Raw genomic sequence first — 25,109 nt, forward strand, 5'->3', positions numbered from 1 at the left:
CCTTTCACGACAACATGCACAGCACGGTGTCCTACAACGGCGCAACCTCTGAGGCCTTCCCAGTCAGCAGCGGAGTAAAGCAGGGCTGCGTCCTCGCGCCTACGCTGTTCGGAATCTTCTTCTCCATGCTCCTCCAATACGCCTTTAAGGACTGCAGCGAGGGTGTCTTCATTCACACCAGATCCGATGGCAAGCTCTACAACCTGGCCCGTCTACGAGCCAAGAACAAAGTCAAAGAGGTGCTCATCCGTGAGATGCTCTTCGCCGACGACGCAGCTTTGACATCACACTCCGAAGAGGGACTCCAGCAGCTAGTCACTTGCCTTTCCCACGCATGCAAGGAGTTCGGACTAGCCATCAGCCTGACGAAGACGAATGTTATGGCTCAAGGCACGGGGACTCCCCCATGCATCACCATCGACGGATACACCCTGGAGGTTGTCAACAACTTCACTTACCTCGGGTCCACCATCTCGAGCTCTCTGTCAGTCGACTTGGAGGTCAACCGGAGAATCGCCAGGGCAGCCACAGTTATGGCCAGACTGAACCGGCGAGCGTGGAACAATTCCAGCCTCACTGAGAAAACCAGACTGCGCATCTACCAAGCCTGCGTACTCAGCACTCTCCTCTATGGCAGCGAGACGTGGACCACCTACGCAAGGCACGAAAGGAAACTCAACAGCTTCCACATGAGGTGCCTGTGACGCGTCCTGCATGTCGCCTGGCAGGATAAGGTCCCCAACACCGAGGTGCTGAAGCGAGCCAATATGAGCAGTTTGCATGCAGTTCTTAGCGAGAGACGCCTCAGGTGGCTCGGCCATGTCAAAAGAATGGATGCAGGCCGTATCCCCAAAGACCTCCTCTACGGCGAGCTAGCAGAAGGCCAGAGGATGACAGGGCGCCCAAAACTGCGGTTCAAAGACATCTGCAAAAAGGACATGACACAATGCTCCATCAATCTCAACACATGGGAAGTTCAAGCAGACGACCGCCTAGCCTGGAGGCTCGCGGTCAGGCAAGGTACGTCACGCGCGGAGGCTGCGCGCAACGAGGAGGCGGCCCAGAAAAGATCGAGGCGGAAGCAGCGTCAACAGCAGCAACAACGGCCATCTGCCTTCACCTGTACCAAGTGCGGCAGGGATTGTCACTCCCGAATCGGACTGCACAGCCATTCTCGGCGGTGCAGATAGACTCTCAAGAAGCTACGCCATCGTCTCTCGAGACGGACGGCTGCCGACGACGAATTATTTTAAGAAATAGATATTAAAGTCCAAGCTCCATAGCTCTGCTAATAAGATTTTTTTTGGATTGAAAAAAGACATGTTGGCATTTGAGATTCTTTAAGCTCCTCACTCAGAATACTCAGGCTTGAGCCCTCCATGACAAGGAAGCGTCTTATAAAAATTTTGTGAGCTGGTCACTGACTAATCCTAAATTCCAGAGTCAAAAATCTATGTCTTCTCTTGGTTACCTACCTCTGCCAAACTCCCTTTAATCTCTTTTGTCTTCTGATCCCTATTCCATAAAATCATAGCAGTGTGCCTGATTCAGAGAAACCACATGTGGATTTTATTTTTTTCAGATACACTATTCAGCTTTGCATTATTTGTAAGCATTAAAAAGCCAAACGCACAGATAACTAGATGGTGGAAATTTCAAGACTCACTCATAGTTAGCTTTGTAAAACATTTATATGCCTTTAAAAAACTGTTCTTCCAAACTGATTTATGTAAAGTTAATGTGAGAAGCCAGGGTGAGACTTTTTTAAATTTGAGTCTGGATTTTTATTTTATTGATCTCCTAAGTGGGTTTCTATCGGATGGTAATTGAGAGTTGACTGTACTTACAGACCTCTCTCTTGAAAGATACTATAACTAAAGATGGGATGTGGCTTCAGTCAGGTTAAGTTCCAATTCGTGAGGGACCAAGCCTTAATGAATCCCTTTAATCAGGGTAACAAGCAAACAATTTAGAAAAAAAGTTACATCTCTACCTATATCAATTTGCCATAAAATAATTAAACTGGAAATGGCTAGCAAAGACTTTTCTAAGCAAACACTAGTATAGAAACTTTAAGGAAAAGAATCGTAGCTTTGATTTTAACAAAACAATTACCAAAACCTCCACTCTCAATAAAAATTGAAAGAAAACATAAATTAGAAAAAACATATGTGACATGGTGACCTAAAAGAAAATAAGGAGATAAACATTTATCAGACACATTTGGAAATGCAAAAGCTATAAAGGCTAGACATATTTTACTGCATGAAAACATTACCATACATAAAGCCAAACAGGTCAATAATCAACAAGCAGGATAAAATGTTGGTAACATATGTGATTAATAATAATAATAGCAAACACATAATATTTATTATGTACCAGATGCTGTTTTAAGGCACATTACATGTACTAACTCATTTAATCCTCACAAGGATTAATAGTATCTGATGAGGTAGGTAATATTATTATTCAATTTTACAGGTAAGGAAACTGAGACACAGAGAGATAAGACAGCAAGACAAAGACAAGATGGAATGCAGAGCCATGAAGTGTGGCTCTAGAGTCCATGCTCTCAATTACCATGCTATGCTACCTCCTCAAGTCAGGACTGACTCAGTGAAGTACATCAGTTAGGACCATCAAAAACAAAGTTTGAGAAGCTGGATGGAGGGAGAGGAGGAAGGGAGTAAGGGAGGAAAAGAGGAGGTAAAGAAACTATAATTTAAGAAGGAAATGAGAACAAGAGAATGGGCATTTCACAAGTTTTTAAAACATTAAGTGTAATATAATCTTTTGTATGAAGTATTTTGTGTATAGAGTTGAAGGAAAAGATAGTCAAGAAAAATCTAGTGGTGACTGCCTCTGGTGATTTTCTTTTTACATCCATCACTCATCTTTCCTCTGTTGCTTGAATACTTGATTTTATTTATAAAAAAAGTTTCAGAATGTTAATACTGTATGCGATGTTAGCAGTGGTGTACTTAATGGCATGGAGGTGAGAGTATAAACTAAACAACTTCTCAAGGTCAATTTGATGGTATTTAATGAAAAACTCTAGAATTTCCTATGCTGTTCAACCCAGAAATACTACTTGTTTTCATGACATTAAGTCAAAATGGGTCTTTATTCATCCAGATAAAAATTTTATTTTTCACTCATTACCACAGTGCTGGAGTGCAATGAGAATTACTAAAGTATACGAAATGTGACCACATTTAAACAACTGCAGACCACGCTAGCTTTTCCCTCTCCTGGCTCTCCTCCCATTTCTGAGACAAGGCTCTAAGGAAGCTGGTGTGTAGTCCCTCTGCATTCCCATTTTTCAGCATTGACTGGAGGCAGATGCTGAGGAGCCCTGGTGGAAATAAAACAAAATAAGCCTAGCTCAGCTCCCTGAGTCACTGTGTGCAGAACCCTCCACCAAGCAGAAACACCTGCATTAGACTGTTAAGTGAGCAAGAAATGAACTTCTGTTTTGATTGAGTTATTATACATATTTTGATCTATTTATTTTTCCAGCTTAATTCACCATTTAAATCCAATTTTTAAAACTGTACTGACTTGGCCACTTATTTAAACTTTGCGACGGATCTGAGGAACATGCTTTCTTGTCATCATGGTCACCTTCTATGACCATGGGTTCAGACAAGGCACATTGTGACAGAGGAGCTCTGTCTCTGGGAGAGCTTGGTCTCAGCTCCCTGGTATACCTCATGGTGATGAACTTGCAAAATACTGGAATTCTCCAGTGCACCTGCTGATACTCAAATTCTTCCTTCTTAGCTGGCTAGTTCTTGTTCAGCCAGCTGATGATCTTACTTAATCTTCAAGAATCTTCTTTTGCCCTCCATCATTGTTTTTGCCTTAAATTTTCCCACTTTCCACTTTGTTCTTCGTGAAGACAGTAGATTCACATGAGTTCTCAGGAGATAACCATGTTTCTCGGCTTCTCGTTTTTCTGCTTTGAACTTCTCAGCCTTCTGGATCATGTAATCAATACCTTTTTAAACCAATGTATCTTTCCACATGGTGATTTAAGGTTGTCCTTTTGCCCACAGTAGCCACCTTGAAGATGCTGTGGACATCGATGACCATGGCTGCTTTCCTCTGAGGACCATATGGCACGCAGGGAGATGCCAGGCAGGTTGCAATCTTTGGCTATTTCCTCTCATATTAATGTGTCTGATGCTGACAGCAACCAGTATCTATCTAGGTAGTGAAAGTCTGTATCTGGTGGTGGAAATGGGGATATCGCATATGATTAGAACAGCTGAGACTTCAGTGACTAACTGAATAAGCAGAGAAATAAGTATGACATCCAAGTAGGACATATGAATGTGTCCAGATTTCATCAGCACCATAGCCTCACCCTCACTGGGGCGGGGGGTGAGCTGGGGGGTGGGGAATTCATTCCTGGCTCTTATAAAAGTCTTGCAAGAGAACAACTTATGTGTCTCATAATAATGAAACTATTAAAACAATGTTTAAGAAAAATATTTAATAACACAGAAAAATGTTTATGATAACTATTTTAATGAACAAAAAGCAGGTTATAAAAGCAAGTACATTATAAAGCTATATTTGTAGATAAAATATATATTAATTCATTCAGCAACTATTAAGCCCTACTACATATGCACCAGGTATTGTAGATATTGGTATTCATGTTTGTGTGTGTGCTATAGCAGATTTTAATTTTCTTATTTTATATTCTCCAATTTATCTACAATAAATATGTATCAATTTTCTAACAAAATATTACTATTAAAATGAAAATTTTTGAATGATAAGAAATGGCTAGCACCATAGCAATAAGGTTGTATAAAATAAACTGACAACACATAAGTTATTTTGGCCCTATGTTCCACAATGACTCACCAGATACACCCTAAACTGTTTATTTTATTTTTTCTGTTTCCCTGTTAAAAGGAGCAGATGCAATTCGCGTCACATGCATCTCGTGGAACCATGCCAACCATTTTCTTAGCAACCAAACTCCTGTCTTCTGCACTATGCATGATTAACTAAAACAGCCTGTTGACGACTTAAAATAAACCTGCCTTTTTCCGTTTAGTATTTTATCAAATGAATGTAATTTCATTTGCTGATGAATTTAGTTCGGCTTCTAGGGAATTTTTCTCTTCTTCATGGGGAGGCTGAAGAATCAGAACTGTCATGCCAAAGAAAGAAAAGCAAGCCTAGGGAGAAAAAAATAGTCTGATGTTTACATGGGTAAAGTAAAAGTATTTTCAGTTTCACTCCTACCCACCTGTTTTGTTTTTTTTTTTTAATGGGGTAGAATGTTGATTTAAATTTAAATTCTATTCTACTTTTGCATTATGATGCTTTTTAGGGTGCTTGATTAAAAGTTAATTTAAATGACTGCTCTGATGATTACTATTGTCATTATGCTTGAGCTCTTGCCTTATTTTTGTTTATTTCTAGCTGTTGAATATGCCCTAAAATTTACTTAGACTCATCTCACAGGATAGTAGACCCTGTTGTGGGCTTTAGAAGAAAGGAGATCGGACAGTATGTAATCTGACAAGGGCTGGGAGGGTTTATATTTTCAGAAATGAGTGTCAATATTTTTTTAGGGGAGATGACTCTGCAACTTAGAATAAATTGGTGTTCTTTTGGTGAATATAAAATATATCTCTGTGTTTCTGTGCACATGAAGACTTTTGTATCCAAGGGTTATAGGAATATTTGCTAAATAGGAAAACTTTAAAGTGTCTTTAAAGACTAACAGCTTAAAAACAAAGCCATCTATGCAGGTAAAGCAGGATCTGACTGAAAGTAATATAGTCTGAGCAGGTCCTCCATTATCTTCCACTTGCATTTGAAAACAGACGGTGAAAACCTGCATTAATGGCAAATTGCGACACTGTTTAAACTTCTACTTTATTTCCACCAAAGCAAATTCTTAAATGTTAATCATTATTAAGCAATCAGGTTGATGCCCTAGCTGCACAGTTGTACATTTTACTCTGCAGAATAAAGAAAGACACAATAAATATATAACATGTTCCTGGTTAATCCGCTTTTTCTGATCCCTGCTCTATTTATTTTTTGAAAACTAAATAATCCTGATTTGTCTTTTGCATTAGATATAACCCTTGTAACATTGAATTGATGGAGAGTTTACATTAAACATTGTAAAATATCTGCCCTTCAATTTTATTCTTCTCTTGCTATAACCTTGAATCCTGATGCTGGTCAGTTACTTTGGGAAAATGACATTCTCTTTTAGGTCAGTGTTTGAAAGAGTTAATACATTTTTAAAGCTGTCCAACTTAGTTTCCAAGTTAAGAAAATCTGACTCAAATGCGTCACCCTGTGAATTTGAGGCTAGTCCTGCTGGTGGCTTTACCTCTCTGTTGTGAGAAGACTTGATGACTAGTACTGTCCTCTATGTCTAGTCTGCAGAGAGGGTCCCAAAAACCACCCTGAGAGCTTCCTATGATCCATTGCTCATAGGGGCAGGTGCTTTAGAGTTTTATGAATACACAGTAATTGGGCTGAGGGAATCAGGAGATGAAATTGGGGAAAAATTCCAGAATCTGTCATGCCACAACAGCCTGTGGAAAATTTGAGCACCTTGGCTTCCCTTCTTCTTATTCTTTCTGTAACTTCCTTTTCTCAGATGAATAGACATCAAGGTTGATCATGCTTAGCCTGTGATTGACTTGAACTAGTCATTCCATTATATTTTGGTTTTTTTTTTTTAATAGAACACTATAAAACCTGCATTTGGGAGTACTTTTGCTGTCAGTATACTTGGTGTATATTCATCTCTTTCTATTGAATAGTCATTTACTTTATTCCAAAAGATCTGTACTTCTTAGAAGCTTTTTCTGTTCTTCAAGTAAAATTACATTTTAATTTTAGAACTCAATAAAAATAAAACAATATCAGTAATCCTTTATCAGGGCATGATTTTAGTTGTTATGCTGGGTACTATCAATGAATTAACTCTTACATTGTCCATAGGAAGTAGAGTCAAGTATTTTTGGTGCTCTATAATCAAGGGAAAGAGAACCCACTACACTCTTGTTAAGAATAGATTAAATGTCTTACTTAATTATGCTGTGGTAAAGAACCTCTCTGAGGCAATGACCAATGTGACCTGTCTTGGCAAAGATGTCCCTGGCCTCTGCTCCCTGAGAAAGTCCACCAGGAAGGCCTTAGTCATAGAATGTAAAAAAAAAAACAGTGTCCAAGTGTCCCTAATGATACATCAGCCTCCAGCCTTCCCAAATAATTATATCCTCACAATTGGGAATTATTATTTTCCAAATCCCATGGTCTTAAAAATTATAGTACCTTTTAGAATATTACATCTTTGCAGTGAGGTGAGTCCTTTGAAAATAAAGGATATAAACTCCTTGTTATATAGTAAGATGAAATATAGTTAAGTTTTAATCCAGTCACTAGAGCAACTGAAATCTGCTTGAAGATCATGGGAGTTAAATTTCCAGGATAAGATGAAGAGCTAAAGTATAGAGATTTGGAAGTATAATATTGGAAGTTGTCAGCATAATTTGGGAGTAGTTCTTTCTAGATCAATGGATGGAGTAAATAAGAACATCTTTTTTATAGAATTTATTGGGTTAACATTGGTTAATAAAATTATATATGCTTCAAGTGTACAAGTCTATAATACATGATATGTATATTATATTGTGTGTTCATTTTTTATAAGAAAAAGTAATGTCTTAAAAGAAACAAGAATATTGTATTTGGAATTGTAAATAAGACCATCGTTGGCTTATTATTCTAGGATGTGGTTCCATATGTTTGCATATTGGGACTATCTTGGGGAAATGCTTTATTATAAAATTTGCTTCATGAAGTTAGATGAGATCTTTATTGAGAGTACTCATATGAGTGTGAAACAGAACAGGCAATTCTTTCTTGGATCTACAGTGATATGGCTGCCTCATAGAAACATAAAAGGGTGAGGTTGCCTGCTACTTGCAGAAATAGAGAGTAAGTATATATATACACATATATGTGTGTGTGCGTATCCACATACATACATATGCGTACATATAAAGTTCTTAGTGCCAAATATAGTAAAATGAAAAAGTACTTCAACTATTAGGAAAAGATACTCATCCAATGTAGGGTCAAATGTGCACTAAGTTAATAGCTACTAGCCATATGCAGTTATTTAAATTTAAGTATAAATTATATTAAATTTAAAATTTATCTCCTCAGTTGTACTAACACATCTCAAGTGTACAATAGCTGCATGTGGCTAGTGAATACCATATCAGGCAGCACAATTATAGAATTAGTATGTCATTATGAAAAGTTTTATTAGACAGAGCTGGCTGGTCCAGAACTTAGGGAGATACTTAAAAAAAAGTTTTTTAAATTGATTTTAGAGAGACAGGAAGGCGGGGAGGAGGGGGATTAATTTGTTGTTCCACTTATATATGCATTCATTGGTTGAGTCTCATTTGTGCCCTGACCAGAGATTGAACCCACAACCTTGGCATATTGGGACAGTGCTCTAACCCACTGAGCCACCTGGTCAGGGCAGGGAGATACTTTTAAAAAATAAAGTTAATTAGAGCTTTTAAATCTTATCCTTTCAATAAAGTCTTCTCTGAACCAGCTATTTTATTATGCTATCCACATAGCAATTCAATTTCCAATTAGAAGTTGATGAAGTTCTTTCATTTACTACAGTATCATTTGTACCACATTATTCAACTGCGTTAAGAAGTTAAATTATCTCACAAGAGATAACCAAAGACAGGAGAATCAACTCAGCATTCTAGAAAAAATAAATACATGAGGGTGTGTGTGTGTGTGTTGACTGAAAACCAGACTTGAGGACAATGTGTTCCTACATTCTAAAGTGAAATGCTGGACATATCCTGCTTGTTTTTGCAGTATTGCCATGAAGAAGCCAGTCAAGTCCAGTGACCATAATGTACTGCTGGCCTACATAAAGCAATCATTATGGAGGATTCTTTCAAGGAATTCCTAGGAGCATAGCATGACCAGTAGCTATTGAAGCTTCTGTTTGAAAGTGGCATGATGCTCACATTTCCTTGGCCAAATCAAAATCTGATGTTAATGGGGTAGAAAAGTATAGTCTCCTCACAGAAAGTAGCAGCAAATATTGAGGACAGTAATACAGCTTACCACGAGGCCTTTTGCTAATGGAAAAATAAACAGCTGACTCACTCTCTTCTTTGTATCCTGTTACAACGTAGCTGGTTGCCTAGGTAGTAGTCTTATCCCTGACTAGAAGAGTGATTCTCACATTTAAAACATCCGATGTATTATATTTGGTTCTTCAATAAGCCACTGTGGTTTCTGGAGTCTGTTAACAGCTTCCAACTAGACTTGGCTCAACTGGTTGTTTTGGTACGTAATCTGAATCTGTAGAATAAATACAAAACAGAGAAAGCTTGCTCATAACTCTACCCATTTAATTGCAGAGAACCTCACCTAAAGCAAAAAGTCTGATACTAAACTTTTTGAATAGAAGGTGTTGTCTATGGCCATGGGGATAAGAACAAGAGTAACTACCCCTGGAAACCTTCATAATATGATGTGTTTGTTTTTCTTTACCAGGATATTTAAGAGAAAGATGTATAGTGGTCACTTTATTCTATATATACAAGCACAGCCTGAAACTTACGTTTTAGAAGAAACTTGTGTTAATAAACACAGCACCCAAAAAATGATTCCTATGGGACTAGTGTTTTATCCCCATTTTGCAAAAGAGCCAACAAAAGAGAGAGAAATTAAACAATTTGCTCAGGGTCTTGCAACTCTCAGGAGCCAGATCTGGGATTCAAACTCTAGTCTTCCTGATGCAGATTTACCTGTAGATCTGCCGAGCATCCTATTACTCATATTGATAAGTAGCTTTTGTCTTGTGATATTACAGCATTTGCCAGGCCCTTTGTCAAGGCATCACCTACATTATCTCATTTATTTTTACAATCACCTGTGAATTAAGTATGATTTCTTCCTATTTCATGACTAAGGAAGAAGTTTAGGGAGATAAATATTGTGTGCAAATGACACTACTAAGTGTGGAGGCAGAATCTGAAAGCAAGTCTAACTCTAAAGTCACTGTTCATAATCTGCTTACTAACATCTACTGTTAGTGCTTCTCTGCAATGCTTAGCATCTGCATCCAAAACTCAGGGTGCCCTGAAGAGGAGAGAGACAATAAACCAAAGGTGATAATAGGTTTTAAAAAAGGCAAGTAAAAAAGAAATAATTACTTAAGAAATAATGTATGGGATTAGATTATGGTGTAGGTTTATGTCAGAATTAAGAATATTAAAATAAGAATAAGAAAAAAAAATCACTTAATCATGAAATAAAAAAGGACTCCTACCTCTGAAGCTCAATGACTAATTTTGCTTTTCAGACCTAATTTTTGTCTTAAGCATGCTTATTTTGACTCTAATCCAGCTGGAGCAAGCTTACAATTAAAGGGGCATTTACAAAGGTGAATGTTTTTCATACTGATTAGATCGGAATGTCTAGGACAGAGAAAGGCCCTTGGGATCTGGGCACATCCAATGCCTTCATCACACGAGAGAAACAGGCAGCTGAAACCAGTCTTGGTGGGAGACAATCTGAGTCACAGGCATTTGTAGATAAAAAGCCAAGGTAGAAGCCAGGGAGACAAGTTCCCTGGGACACATTTATTCCTAGGAGCTCTGTGTTCAGTATGTTTTCATCAGTGACCATTAAGAGACAGCAGGGAAAAAATGAATAAAGGATTATTAGAATGACTGAATCACATAACAATTGTGTGGGGCTCAAGCACATCTAGTACTAAAATATGGGATATTTTGTTTTTATTGCGTTTTTTCCCTTACCATTTAGTCCCCTTATACCCTCTCCCCCCAGCAATCAACACACTGTTGTCCATGTCCATGATTCCTTTTTTCTTTTTGCTCAATCCCTCCACCACCTACTATCCCTGCCCTCCCCCCTTAGCTATCATCCTGCTGTCTATGAGTTTGTCTCTATTTTGCTTGTTAGTTCAGTTTGTTCATTAGATTCCACATATGAGTGAAATCATATGGTATTTGTCTTTGACTGGCTAATTTCACTTAGCATGATCTTCTCAAGGTCCATCCATACTGCTGCAAATGGTAAAACTTCTTTTTTATGGCTGAGTAATATTCCATTGTGTAAATGTCCCATAGTTGTTTTATCCACTCATCTATGGATGGACACTTGGGCTGCTTCTATATCTTGGTGATTGTAAGTAATGCTGCAATGAATATAGGGCCACTTATATTCTTTTGAATTAGTGTTTTGAGGTCCTTTGAATATATTCTGAAAAGTGCTGTTTCCAGGAACTGATTATTGTATACAGTGCTGCTATGAACACAGGGGTGTATAAGTTCTTTTAAACTGGGGTTTCAGGATTCTTCGAGTATAATCCTAGCAGTGGAATCACTGTTTCAAAAGGAAGTTCTATTTTTAGTTTTATGAGGAAATTCCATACTGTTTTCCACAGTGGCTGCACCAGCCTGCATTTCCGACAGTGCACTAGGATTTCCTTTTTTCCACATCCTCACCAGCACTTGTTTGTTGATTTGTTGATGATGGCCATTCTGACTGCCGTAAAGTGGTATCTCATTGTGGTTTTTATTTGCATCTTTCTCTGAGGGCTAGTGATGTTGAGCATTCTTTCATATGCCTATGGACCCTCTGCATAGCCTCCTTGGGAAGTGTTTGTTCAGGTCCTTTGCCCATTTTTTAATTGGGCTGTCTGTCTTCCTGGTGTTGAGATGTGTAAGTTCTTTATATATTTTGGAGATCGATCCCTTGTCTAAGGTATCATTGGCAAATATGTTTTCCCATATGGTTGGTTTCCTTTTCATCTTGCTAATGTTTTCTTTTGCTGAGCAGAAACTCTTTGGTTTGATGTAGTTTCACTTGTTTATTTTTTCCTTTATTTCCCTTGCCTTAGGAGATGTAGCAGTGAAAATACTGTTACATGGGATATCTGAAATTTTCCTGCCTATGTTTTCCTCTAGGATTTTTATGATGTCATGTCTTACATTTAAGTCTTTGATCCATCTTGAGTTCATTCTGATGTGTGGTGTAAGTTGGTGGTCTAGTTTCATGTTTTTTGCACGTCCCTGTCCAGTTCTCCCAGCACCATTTGTTGAAGAGGCTCTTCTCACTGCATTTTATGTTCTTTCCCCCTTTGTTGAATATTAGTTGATCATATAGACCAGGGCTTATTTCTGGGCTCTCCATTCTGTTCCATTGATCTATATGTCTGTTCTTATGCCAGTACCAGGCTGTTATGATTATAATGGCTTTGTAGTATAGTTTGGTGTCAGGTAATGTGATTCCTCCTATTGCGTTCTTCTGTCTCAAGATTCCTGTAGCTATTCGGGGTCTTTTTTGGTTCCATGTGAATTTTTGAAGTATTTTTCTAGATCTGTGAAATATGTCAGTGGTATTTTAATAGGGATTGCTTTGAATCTATAAATTGCTTTGGGTAGTATGGGCATTTTAGTGATGTTGATTCTTCCCATCCATGAGCATGGTATATGCTTCCATTTATTTGTATCTTCCTTAATTTCTTTCTTCAGTGTTATGTAGTTTTCTGAGTCAGGTCTTTTATCTCTTTGGTTAAATTTATTCCTAGGTACTTTATTTTTCTTGTTGTTACAGTAAATGAGATTTTTTTCCTAGTTTCTATCTCTGATATTTTATTGTTGGTGTACAGAAATGCCTTTGATTTCTGAATATTGACTTTATACCCTGCTATTTTGCCAAATTCCCTTATTATGTCGAGTAGTTTTTTTCGTGGAGTCTATAGTGTTTTCTATGTACATTATCATGTCATCTGCAAATAATGACAGTTTTATTTCATGTTTTTCAATTTGGATGCCTTTTATTGCTTTTTCTTGTCTGATTCTGTGGCTAGAAATTTCAATACTATGTTGAATAGGAGTGGAGAGAGTGGACATCGTCTTGTTCCTGATCTCAGGGGGAATGCTGTCAGTTTTTGTCCTTTGAGTATGATGTTGGCTTCGGGTTTCTCTTATATGGCCTTTATTATGTTGAGGTATGTTCCCTCTATTCCCAGTTTGCTGAGTGTTGTCATCATAAATGGGTGTTGTACTTTATCAAATGCCTTTTCAACATCTATTGATATGATCATGTGGTTTTTGTCTTTCATTTTGTTTTAGTGGTGTATTACGTTTATTGATTTGCAAATATTAAACCATCCTTGCATTCCTGGGATGAATCCCACTTGATCATGGTGTATGATCTTTTAATGTGTTGCTGTATCCGGTTTGCTAATATTTTGTTGAGGATTTTAGCATCTATCTTCATCAGTAATATTGGCCTGTAGTTTTCTTTCTTTGTTGTGTGTTGACCTGGTTTTAGAATTAGGGTAATGTTGGCTTCATAGAAAGAGTTTGGGATTTATCCCTCTTCTTGGATTTTTCTGGAGTAGTTTGAGAAGGGTAGGTGTTAGTTCTCTCCCTAAAAGTTTCATAAAATTTGCCTATGAAGTCATCTGGTCCAGGGCATTTGTGTGCCGGGAGTTTTTTTGATTACTGCTTCAGTTTCACTCTTTGTTGTTGGTCTGTTCAGGCTTTCTGCTTCTTTTTTTTTTTTAATATGTTTTATTGTTTATGCTATTACAGTTGTCCCAATTTCTTTTCCCTTTGTTCTCCTCCATCCAGTGACCCCCTCCCTCCAGTTGTCCTCCCCTTAGTCCATGCTTATTGGTTGTGTGTATAGTTCTTCTCAACATCTTCCTATCTACTCCACTCCCTCCTACTATGCTTCTTAATTCCTGTACCATCTCCCTCTTTTTCCCCACTTCCCCTTCCCCACTACCTCGCCCCAATATGTTCCCCATACCTATAATTCTTTTCTCACTTTCGTTGCCTACTTAGTCTGCCTTGGTTTGGATTCCCTAGCTTCAGTTGTTGGTTGTTGGTTGTTGCAATACAGTTTTCATTTTAATGTTCATAGTTTTGATCCTCTTTCCCCTAAACAAGTCCCTTTAATATTTCATATAGCACTGGTTTGGATCTGATGAACTCCTTCAGTTTTACTTTGACCTGGAAGCACTTTCTCTGCCCTTATATCCTGAATGACAGCTTCGCTGGATAGAGTAATCGTGGTTGTAGGTTTTTGCTTTTCATTACTTTGAATATTTCTTGCCAGCCCCTTCTTGCCTGCAGAGTTTCTTTTGAGAAATCAGCTGATAGTCTTATTGGGGCCCCTTTGTTTGTAATTCTCTTCTTTCTTGCTCCTTTTAAGATTCTCTCTTTATCCTTAATTTTTGACATTTTGATGATAATGTGTCTTGGTGTGGTTCTCCCTGGGTCCAGTTTTTTTGGAACTCTCTGTGCTTCCTGGACCTGTAAGTCTATTTTTCCCCAAGTTAGGGAAGTTCTGCTTCATTATTTTTTTCACATAATTTTTCAGTTTCTAGTTCTTCTTCTTCACCTTCTGGCGGCCCTGTGATTCAGATGTTGGCCTGCTTATAGCTGTGCGTTAAGTTTCTGAGCCTCTTCTCTTTTTCCTCACTTCTTGTTTTTTTCTTTCTTCCCTGGTTGACTGTTTATTCCTTCCCTATGTTCCGATTTGTTGATTTGATCCCTGGCTTTTCTTCTTCACCACTTGTTTTGTACATGTTTTCATTCATTTTGGCAATACTAGCCTTTATTTCTTCCCCAACTTTTTAAAGATCTGCTGTTAGGTCTATAAGCTTTCTTATAACCACAGCTCGGAACTGATCCTCAGAAAGAGTATCTATCTGCTGGTCTGATAGGTCATATATTTGCTGTCTGGTCAGCTGTATGATTGGGATCTCTATCAAGATCCTGCTACCCTGACAGTTTTGTGTTTACCTTTGCTTCCTGGGCAAGGCTATCACACCTCCTACGGTATAGGGGCAGAGCCCTATGAACTCATTGCTACCGAGAAACCCTTCTCACCACACTGTGGCACTTTGTGTGGGGGTAGGGTCCAATATGGATTCCTGCTGTTCACTCTCCTCTGAGGGACCAGGAACCAACTCCTCCATCCCTACACCCTTCAGCCCTCACAGTCCGAGGCAATGGGGGTCTGCATTCCCCAGTGTTGGGATCACAAACTGATGGGTCTGGTCTGCAGCTAGGGGTGCTCCCCAGGTGCTTCTCACCTCTCCTTACATATGGGTGTCTGTGCTTACTGCTGTCCCACTGCTGTCACCACAACTGCTGCCACCAGAACAGCTTGACCTCTCCGCTCTGGCTTTGCCCCTCCTACCTGTCCAGATGCGCACTACTTGTTTATAACTTCATACATGGGACTTCCATGTAGCTTTACTTTCTGGAACTTCTGGTTATTTCTGAGTTTGTGGTAGTTTTAGTCCTTCTTAGTTGTGGAAGGAGACAGAGCATGTCAGTCTAGGCCTCCATCTTGACCAGAATTCGGGAAAAGCTTCTTAACCTCAGTCTTGGCAATGATTATTTTTTGATATGACATCAAAAGCACAGGTAACAAGGAAAATCAACTAATGAGATTGCATCTAACTGCAGGTTTCAGTACAGCAAAAAATATCAACAAAATAAAAAGGCAGTCTGTGGATGGATTGGGAGAAAATATTTTCAAACTAATTATGTGATAAGAGTTTAATATCAAAAACATATAAGAAATAGTAGTTAATAGCAAACATAACCAAACAATCCAATTTGAAAATGAATAGAGGGTTTGAATAGACATTTTTCCAAAGAAGACACACAAATAGGCAACAAGTATAATATATGAAAATGTACCAAATATCACTAATCAAGTGAAAATCAAAACCATAATGAGATATAATCTCACACCTGTTAGAATGGCTATTATCAAAAAGGCAAGAGATAAATGCTGGGGAGAATGTAAAGAAAAGGGAGCCATGGTGCACTGTTGGTGGGACTATAAATTAGCACAGTGAATATGAAAAATAGTGTAGTGCATAACAGTTCCTCAGAAGAAATAAAATAAAAACAGAGCTAACATATGATCCAGCAATTCCACTCTGGGTATATACCCAAAGGAAATTAAATCACTATCTTGAAGAGATATTGCTGCCTTATGTTCACTGTTAGTAGACTAACAATAAAAAGGGGGGAGGGGAGGGAGAGAAGGGAGTAAGAAGGGGAAGGGTCTAGTCAAAGAACAGGTATAAATGACCCATGGACATGGACAACTGAGTGGGGACTGAAAGTGGGAGAAGGGGTGGGCAGGGTGTGGGGAAGCAATAGGGAAAAAAGTGGAACAACTACAATAGAAAAACAAAAACTTTTAGTGGAGGGAAAAAAATGAAAGCAAATTAAATTAATAACTGAGTCAGCAAATCCTCCCCTCACCCCCAAAATCCCTCACATGTAGGAAAGTAAACAAAAGAAAATGTAAAGTATGGAAAGGCAATTTTAGTGAATATTAGAAAGACAAGGATTTTCCTTCACACTGTATGTTTTTCTCCCTACCTGATCCCTCCAGAATTTGGCATTCCAAAGAAGTAAGTAATGACATAAGGTTCCTTCATAAAACTAATAAGACAAGTTGTTAATAGAGGTTTTGTTGACCATGACTTTGGCTGTAATGTCATGCCTAAAGGAGGCATGCTTGGGCCCTGGTTGTTACCAGAAAGCCCTGAAGAACTGGGATTGACTTTCAAATTTAATAAAAGCTCATGAGAAAAAAGTCCCGGTACCTTGGTTGGTTGTGCAATCCATGGCAATCTTTCCAGGGAAGGAACAAAGATTGCTTTCCTTAAAGATGGCTATAAGGGACCTTAAGGCACAATGGAAAACCCAAAGGACATGGAAAAGACAGGTGTTTACAGGGAAGGCTGAATGGCAGGTATGTGGCTCAGCTTATGTGCCCTGAAGGGCAAACTGAAAGTCACCCTAAAGGTTCCTTCTGTAAGTTCCAGCAAAGCAGATGTACAGATCACATGTGATCATTTGCTGCTCTTGTTGAGTTTATGCTAATGAACAGGATAAATTAAAACTGGACCTAATGCAGTCCTTTTAATGACAAGGAGGGTAATCTTAAGGAGAAAAACCACAATTCAAGGAAAATCACAATGCTCAGTGGTAGACTATAAAGTAGTGCAGCTAACTGTTTTTAATGTTGATCCTCATTTAAAGTTTGTTTTCATTTGAAAGTTAAACTAGATCTGTGACATCATCAAAGATGCTTAATTTACAAGCAAGAAGAATGTCAAATGCTTTGCAACTGGATATCTTTCCAATAAGACTGTCTTGCAGACTTAGAGACTGGTTTGTGGGTTGTGTTGCATAAATTAACGTGTGTGTTCTGTTTTCACAAGGCATAAGCCTATGATCTCATTATCTGAGTGACTGTCTGCACATATAGGCCTCACTTAATCCTGTCTGCATCACTGCCTCCTGAGACTCAATAGTTTGGCTGAATTAAGTGGTTGGGTTGTTGAAGTATGGGATGGTCTATGGGCTTCACTTTAAAACTGGTTTCTCTTTTCTATCCTAATGGCTTGGACAGAAAGGGCCCAGAGTTCTGAGAAGGGGGAAACCTAAAATCTTCCCCTCAGCCCAAACTAAGTATAGTGGGCAAAAGGGTTTTGGACAAGTGCGACATGCCTTGCACATCTTCCTCCAAAGAAACCCTTTTTGTCCCCAATGTGGAACATTGAAAAGTTAATCCCTGCCTTTTGTCATCTAGTGGTTACGGATTGAATGATGCCTTTTAACCCTGTTGCCTAATCTGTTACCCCCAGAATACAACAAGAATTCCAGCCTGTTAAACCAAGCACACCATTGTCCTGGGACAGCCAACTGACCTGGAGTCTGAAAGATCCTACTCCATGTGGGAAGGCCACCCTCCCCTCCACACCCCTACTCTTATTAGGGATTTCTGAACCCAAGGGTAGGTAGGACGACAACCATGTCCAGCTTGAAGCAGCTAGAGGAGCACGAGACCTTCGCCCATTGTCCTTTATAAGAAAAAAAAAATCAAAAGAAATAAAATAAAACAGAGCTAACATATGATCCAGAAATTCTACTCTGGGTATATACCTAAAGGAAATTAAGTCACTATCTTTAAGAGATATTGCTGCCTCATGTTCACTGCAGATTATTTACAATAGCTAAGACATGGAAACCACCTAAGTGACCATCAACAGGTGAATGGATAGAAAAACATGTGATATATATTTTATGTATATAGGAATAAAGTGAAATATTATTCATTAAAAGAAGAAAATCCTGCCATTTGCAACAACATGAATGACCTTGAAGGCGTTATGCTAAGTGACATCAGTCACACAGAGAAATACACATACTCTATGATCTCATATATGTGAAATCTAAAAACACCAAACTCACAGAAACAGAGAGTAGAATGTTGGTTACCAGGGTTTGACGGGCAGGGAGAAATGTAGAGAGGTTGGTCAAAGGGCATAAGCTTTCAGTTACAAGATAAATGAGTTCCAGAAAACAGCATGGTGACTATACTAAATTGTATATTTGAAAGCTGCTGTGAGAGTAGAGTTTTAATAATCTCACCATAACAAGAAAATGGTAATTATGTGAAGTAAATTTCATCTTCACTAAACTTACTGTGTTAACTACATTTTGCAGTATATGTGTATCAAACAATCACATAATACAATTTAAATTTACACAGTGTTATACTCACATGTCAATTATATCTCAATAAAGGTGGAAAGAAGATATGAAGAATTCTGGAAAATATTCACCCTCATTTATTACTTAAAATTAGAGTGTCAAGTACTGAATGGAAGGGTTTTCTCTCTAATCCTTATTCTTCTCTTTATTTCAAACTTGGAGCCTGAATATAAAACTTGGTATTCTGTACCTAATGATGAAGCTACAGATGAATTAGGTCATTAAGAATATCCCCTCTTGTATGTGCTACAAGTTTATATGAAGAATGACCCAAACATAGATTCTCATAGGTATTTAGAAGAGAATTTAAAACTAAAGGGAAAACACAGTAATTTTGTCTCACCACAAACAAATCAATCTGTAATTTGTGTTCTGAGACTTCCCTAAAGAGATTTAGAAAATTAAGACTTGGAAGCCCTTAATTAGGATGAAGAAGACTCAGTGATGGTAGATGGAGATGCTGATGAGTTCCAGAAGGGCTCTCTGAATTGAACACGTTAGGTAGGCAGTGCAATGGAGCATCTAAATCAGTGTGGAACATTTTGTTACCAAACACTTCAATCATGCTCAAAGCTTCCCTGAAGTGTCTCCTCATGTGCCCTGATCTCTGGTGTCTGTCTCTTCTGGAGTAGTTTTGGGTGCATTCAGTGGAGGAATGGCCCTGCTTTCCCCCAATGAAACTAAAGAGGGCATGTCCAGTACAACACCTTCCAGAGCTTGCACTGAACTTTGTCAGCAGGGTGGCTTCTATAACCATCATAAACATGCCAGGCATCCCTCAAGTGTCCAAGTTTTCCTGCTGCAGCTAAGTGGTTTACATACCATCCTTTTTGTTTGAAATAGCCTCCTCTGTTCTCTACACCTAAATCTCTTCTGTTCTTTAAAAGGGAGCTTGAACTTCACCTCTTTCAGGTGAGTATTTCCGTGTTAGCCTCAAATTTAAGAAAACAAAAATTCAGTTGTGAATCCCTAGATTGCTTGATATTGCCACTCCCTGGATACTGAAAACAATATTAATAAGGAGCCTTCCATTAAAATGGAGCAATGGTGAGGCACATGTGAGATCTTGTTGATTTGGAATTTAGAAAAGCAAATGTCTAAGATAACACAGGAAAGTAGGATTCCACACCTGGGCTTTTTAATGGTAAAATCATCAAATAAAGGACTGCATTTAGGAAACTTAAAATAGTGTTACTAGTAAATGGAAATCTAAAAGTAAGGTTGAGCCCTCGCCGGTGTGCCTCAGTTGGTTGGAGCATCATCCCATAGACTGAAGCTCACTGGTTCGATTCCCAGTCAGGGCACGTACCCAGGTTGTGGGTTCAATCTCTGATTGGGGTACATACAAGGAGGCAGCCAATTGATGTTTCTCTCTCACATTGATGTTTCTCTCTCCCCCCGCTCTCTCCCTTCCTCTCTCTTTCTAAAAGAAATTTAAAAAATGTACTCAAATGAGGATAAAAAAATAAAGAAAAATAAAATAAAAGTAAGGTTGAATGGGTATATGTGGGAAACAGTATGTGAGAATAAGAATTAAGATTTCAGCAAAGTGACAAAGGAAAGAGATACAGGTAACCCCATATAACATCATTGTTAGGTTCCTAACAAATGCCACGTTATGCGAATCTGTGTTACGTGAAACAAAGGACTAGTACAAAAAGGGGGATAGATTCCAAAAATTTTAAAAACATACTATTATATTTTTATAATTAAGAGAAATATCTTCATTAAAGAAATTTTCATCAAAAGTATTACAGATTAATATGAATTCAGTAATGTTTTCTTTGTCATTACTACTAAGCTTCATTAACCGAATGTGTTTTCTTTTTGACAAGATAGCCTCATCCTCTGCACTTTCTTCAGCATTATCTTGATTTCTATGCTCTACTTTTTGCAAAAAATCTGTTTTTTTGATTGCTTGCTTTTAGATGAGAGATCTTTATAAATTCCGTTTTATGGTGCCAAGCACTTTTGAAGTTCTCTCTTAAACTTTGTGCTCCTTTCAGTGCAAGTATCTTCATTTAAGAAATATGACTAACTGTTCAGCTAAATCTAAGCCTTTCTTTATGCTTTTTAGAGTAAACTGTTTAACTTCTTTGTTTTCATCAGTGCTATCATCCCCTGAGTTATCTTGGCACATTCCAGATATCATTTCCACCAAAATTGCTTCATTAGTTTCTTCTTCTACAGCAATTCCTGGGTATCTTCTATAGTTGTATCGTGTTAGAGCAAAACCGTGTTACAGAAGTACCGTGTTATACAAGGGGTTTCCCCAATTCTCTAACCGTGTTAGAGCAAAACCATGTTATAGAAGTACTGTGTTATACAGGGGATTCCTGTGATGATCTGGATACTTCAGGAGAAATACAACAAAACACCTAACTTTTTTGTGTGTGTGTAATGGAAAATAAACAAAGTTTCAGTTCCTGGGAAATATTAACAAATTTTATCCTATGTTTGGATATTCTCTCTGCAAACTTCCTAAAATTATCTATGAATATTACCAATGTTTCTAATTTTATTTCTCCTGCTACTGTTATTTTATATTATTCTATAGGCATTCTACTTTCCTGACTAGAGGGAATAATTTTACTTAAATATTAACATTAGTCATTTGAACGTAGTATTTCATGAACATTTTTATCCCTCTTTTTCTAAGACCATACATTACTCATATTCTGTTTCCTGCATTGACATTTTTCATGCTGTTTACAATAATTTTCAGTAGGAAAGAAAAAGCTTAAATGTATACAGTGATGCTTCCACCAAATGGAATTTTCAGACATTTGTTTCTTGAATCTGTTGCTACCATGTAAAAATAGGAATGTTATGCTCAGGAAAATAAGCAGTGTAGAAGAAGGACATATTTTACCATTATGGGTATGTTTAAATTTCCCAAAATATTTTTTAATTTTTTAAAATTTTCAGTTTTACAAGAAAATATTTGTGCATTCAAAATTTCTTCCTATTTATTGTCATTGTTTTTCTTCATTGTTCCTTGATGTCAGTTCACCTAAATATACAATTTCAGCTTGTTTTCAGGTGGGATTCTGGAGAGATAGCAACATTAGACAGGTTTATTTCGCTGTGTGATGAACAGAACTACAGAAAGCAAGCAAATGCTGTTAGCAGAAGCCAGGAGGAAATCTTTAAAAGCATAAAGAGCTATGTCCCACACAGTAAAGACACAAAGAAGTTGCATTTTAGAAATACCTCTCTCCACGGAGATATGGATGGCAGGTAGTAGAGTCAACAACAGTGCTTATGGAGGATCAGTGCCACAGGGTGCAGGTGAGAAAGCCAAGCATTGCAAGCTGCCTGCTTCCTCTGGCTGATGGGGAGGACAGCACCCCTACCCTCAAGCTGTTCCTGCAGCTTGGAAACTGCAAAGCTAGCTTTGAGGAAGAAAAAAATTTTTTAAGCTGAGTAGAGACAGCTCCTTTAGTGCATGGGTATCCTGGTCATCAGATGCAAAGACAAGTTGATATTTTTTAAAGAGAGAGAGACTTCCAGGCAAGATGGAGGCATAGGTAGACACACTTCACCTCCTCGTGCAACTATAGAAAGAATTAAAACAAGATCTCAAAAACAACAACCAGAACCATCAGAAAATCGAGCTTCATGAAAGTCTGACAACTAAGGATTTAAAGAACCACATTCATTCAGCCGGTTAGGAGGGGCAGAGTTATGGGAATGGTGTGGAGAGGTGGTGTGGCTTGGACAAGTGGCAGCTGTGGCAGCAGAGGAACAGACAATCCCACCCTCATGTGTGCTCAATGAAAATCGGGAGGGACACCCTTGGAGCAAGCAATCCCAGGCCCAGGCCAGACTACAGAGCCCAGGATTCCATCACCAGGAAAATAAACCATTACCTCCTGCTGTAAAATCCAGTTGGGGTTGGGGCAGTGGAAGAAACTGCTGGATTTTCACCACTTGAAGGGCCCACGTGGTCTTAGAATGTATGCAAACCCCAACAGTGACTGGAAGGGCATCAATCACATACAGGAGGTGGATGAAGTGACTAGAAATATGGCAAATGCCGCGAAAATTACCAGATGCCAAGTAGGGCATTGTCCCTTCTCCGAACCTCCCACCACAAAGAAAGCCACAAAGTGGTGAAATGGGTGGCCCCACCCTGGTGATTATATGACTTCACCACACCCAATTTATAGGTGCCTTTGCTACATAGGTCACACTACTAAGGGAATAAAAGCAGCTCTACCTAATACATAGAAACAAACACAGGCAGGCTTCCAAAATGAGGAGGCACAGAACAAAACTCTAGGAAAAGAACTAAAGAACTAAAAATGGAGATAGGCAATCTATCAGTTACAGAGTTCAAATACAGGTGATATGGAGACTTCCAGCCAAGATGGAGGCCTAGACAGACACGGGTGTATCTTCCTCCACAACTAAGAAGGAATACAACTACCTCAAAACTAGAGACAACCAGAAGTTCCAGAAAATAGAGCTACATGGAAGTCTAACAAATAAAGATATAAAGAAGAAATACTCATCCAGACAGGTAGGAGGGGCAGAGCCATTAGGTGAGGAAATGGTATGGTGGTGGTAGCAGCGGCAGCAGCGATAGGCCAGCAGAAAGAGCTGTTATACGTTTTAAAAAGTAGGAAGGGACACCTGGGGAGCACTCCCAGCTCCAGACCAGATCTCACAGCTACGGTTCCAGCACCAGAGAAAATAAAGTATCATTGCTTCTGACTGTGAAAACCATCAGGGGTTGGGGCAGGGGAAGAAACTGCCAGTCTCTCAGCAGAGTCTGCTTGTTTGAAGAGTTCCCATGGTCCTAGAACACCCACAAACCCACCCGCTCTGGAAATGATGTCCAGGGCAACAGCTAGAGGGGCACCAGTCCCATATGGGAAGTGGGAGAAGTGCCTGGAAAATGGGTAAGTGCTGAGCAAGCAGCATTGTTCCCTCTCAGAACCCTCCTGCACAGACAGCACCACAACGTGGTGAAATGGGTCACCATATACAGGTGAATATCTAAGGCTCTGCCCCTTACAATATAACAGGTGAGACAGCTCTACCTAAGACACAGAGGCAAACAAACAAGGGAACCTGTCAAGATGAGGAGACAGAGAAGTATGGCCCAAAAGAGGGAACAGATCAAGTTTTCGGTGATAGAAATAAGTGACGAGGAGGTAGCCAACCTCGCAGATATAAAGTTCAAAACAGTGGTGTTAAAGATGCTCACAGACTTGACAGATATGCTTAAGTACGGCAAACATATAAGGGAAGATGTGAAGGCTATACTTAATGAAACAAAGTAAAATACAGGAGTATGTGCTTACCGCTGTCCTGCCACTGTCACTGATGCTGCCATGGACAACAGAGCTTGATCTCTCCTCCCCAGCTTCGCCCCTCCCTACTTGTCCAGATGAGCACCACTTTTTTATAACTTCGTATGTTGGACTTCCATTTATTTTCTGGAACTTTTGGTTATTGCTGGTTTTGCCATAGTTGTATTCCTTCTTAGTTGTGGAGGGAAATGGAGCGTGTCAGTCTAGGCCTTTGTCTTGTCCAGAAGTCTCCTGTGTTTGTTTGCTTCTGTGTCGCAGGCTGTCCCTCATCAAACGTTTAAGGGGTGGAGCCTTAGGTATTGGTCAGTAATGGGCGACCTGTTCCACCACGTTGTGGCGCTGTATGCGGGGGAGGGGTCTGAGAAGGAACACTGCTCTTTGCCCAGCACTCACCCCTTTTCCAGGCAATTCTCCCACTTCCGCACCAGACTGGCGCCTCTCTGGCTGCTGCCCTGGCCGTCATTCCCAGAGTGGGCAGGTCCGCAGATGTTCTAGGACTGTGAGGGCCCTTTAAACAAGCGGACTCTGCTGAGAGACTGGCAGTTTCTGCCTCTGTCTCAACCCCCACTGGTTTGCAGAGTAAAAAGCAACGAGGCTTGATTTTCCCTGGAGCTGGGACAGTGAGCTGCTCTCGTGAGGAGCTGGGAACGCTCCCCAGGTGTCCCTCCTGAGTTTTTAAAATGTGTAACTGCGCTTTCTGCTGGCCTGTTGCTGTTGCCGCTGCTGCCGCCACCACAGTGTCCTCTCCGCCTGGGTTCTGCCCCTCCTACTTGTCTGGATGAGTATTTCTTCTTTATATCCTTGTTTGCTGGACTTCCATGCACTTTGATTTTTCTGGAACTTCTTGTTGTTTCTAGTTTTGAGGTAGTTGTATTCCTTCTTAGTTGTGGAGGGAGACAGCATGTCTGTCTATGCCTCCATCTTGGCCGGTTCTTTTTTTTCTTTTTTTTAAGTATATTTTATTGCTTATGTTGTTATAGTAGTTCCAATTTTTTCCCCTTTGCTCCCCTCTGCCCAGTACCACCCTTCCCTCCAACAATCCCACCCCCTTTAGTTCATGTCCAAGGGTCATGCATACAAGTCTTTGAATTCACCCTTTCCTATA

General features: G+C 39.2%; 1 long non-coding RNA gene across 1 annotated transcript in view; it reads left to right on the plus strand.

The window, feature by feature from the left end:
* The first annotated feature begins 5,098 nt into the window (after positions 1-5,098).
* Positions 5,099-25,109, plus strand: part of LOC150007362 (uncharacterized) — a 122,209-nt gene continuing 102,198 nt past the window's right edge. The window contains exon 1 of the long non-coding RNA XR_016512024.1: positions 5,099-5,235. This is a non-coding gene — a long non-coding RNA (uncharacterized LOC150007362). The remainder of the gene's footprint in view (positions 5,236-25,109) is intronic.

This window comes from Furipterus horrens, unplaced genomic scaffold (genome assembly GCF_987537825.1).
Source record: "Furipterus horrens unplaced genomic scaffold, mFurHor1.1.pri manual_scaffold_6, whole genome shotgun sequence".
NCBI lineage: Eukaryota > Metazoa > Chordata > Mammalia > Chiroptera > Furipteridae > Furipterus > Furipterus horrens.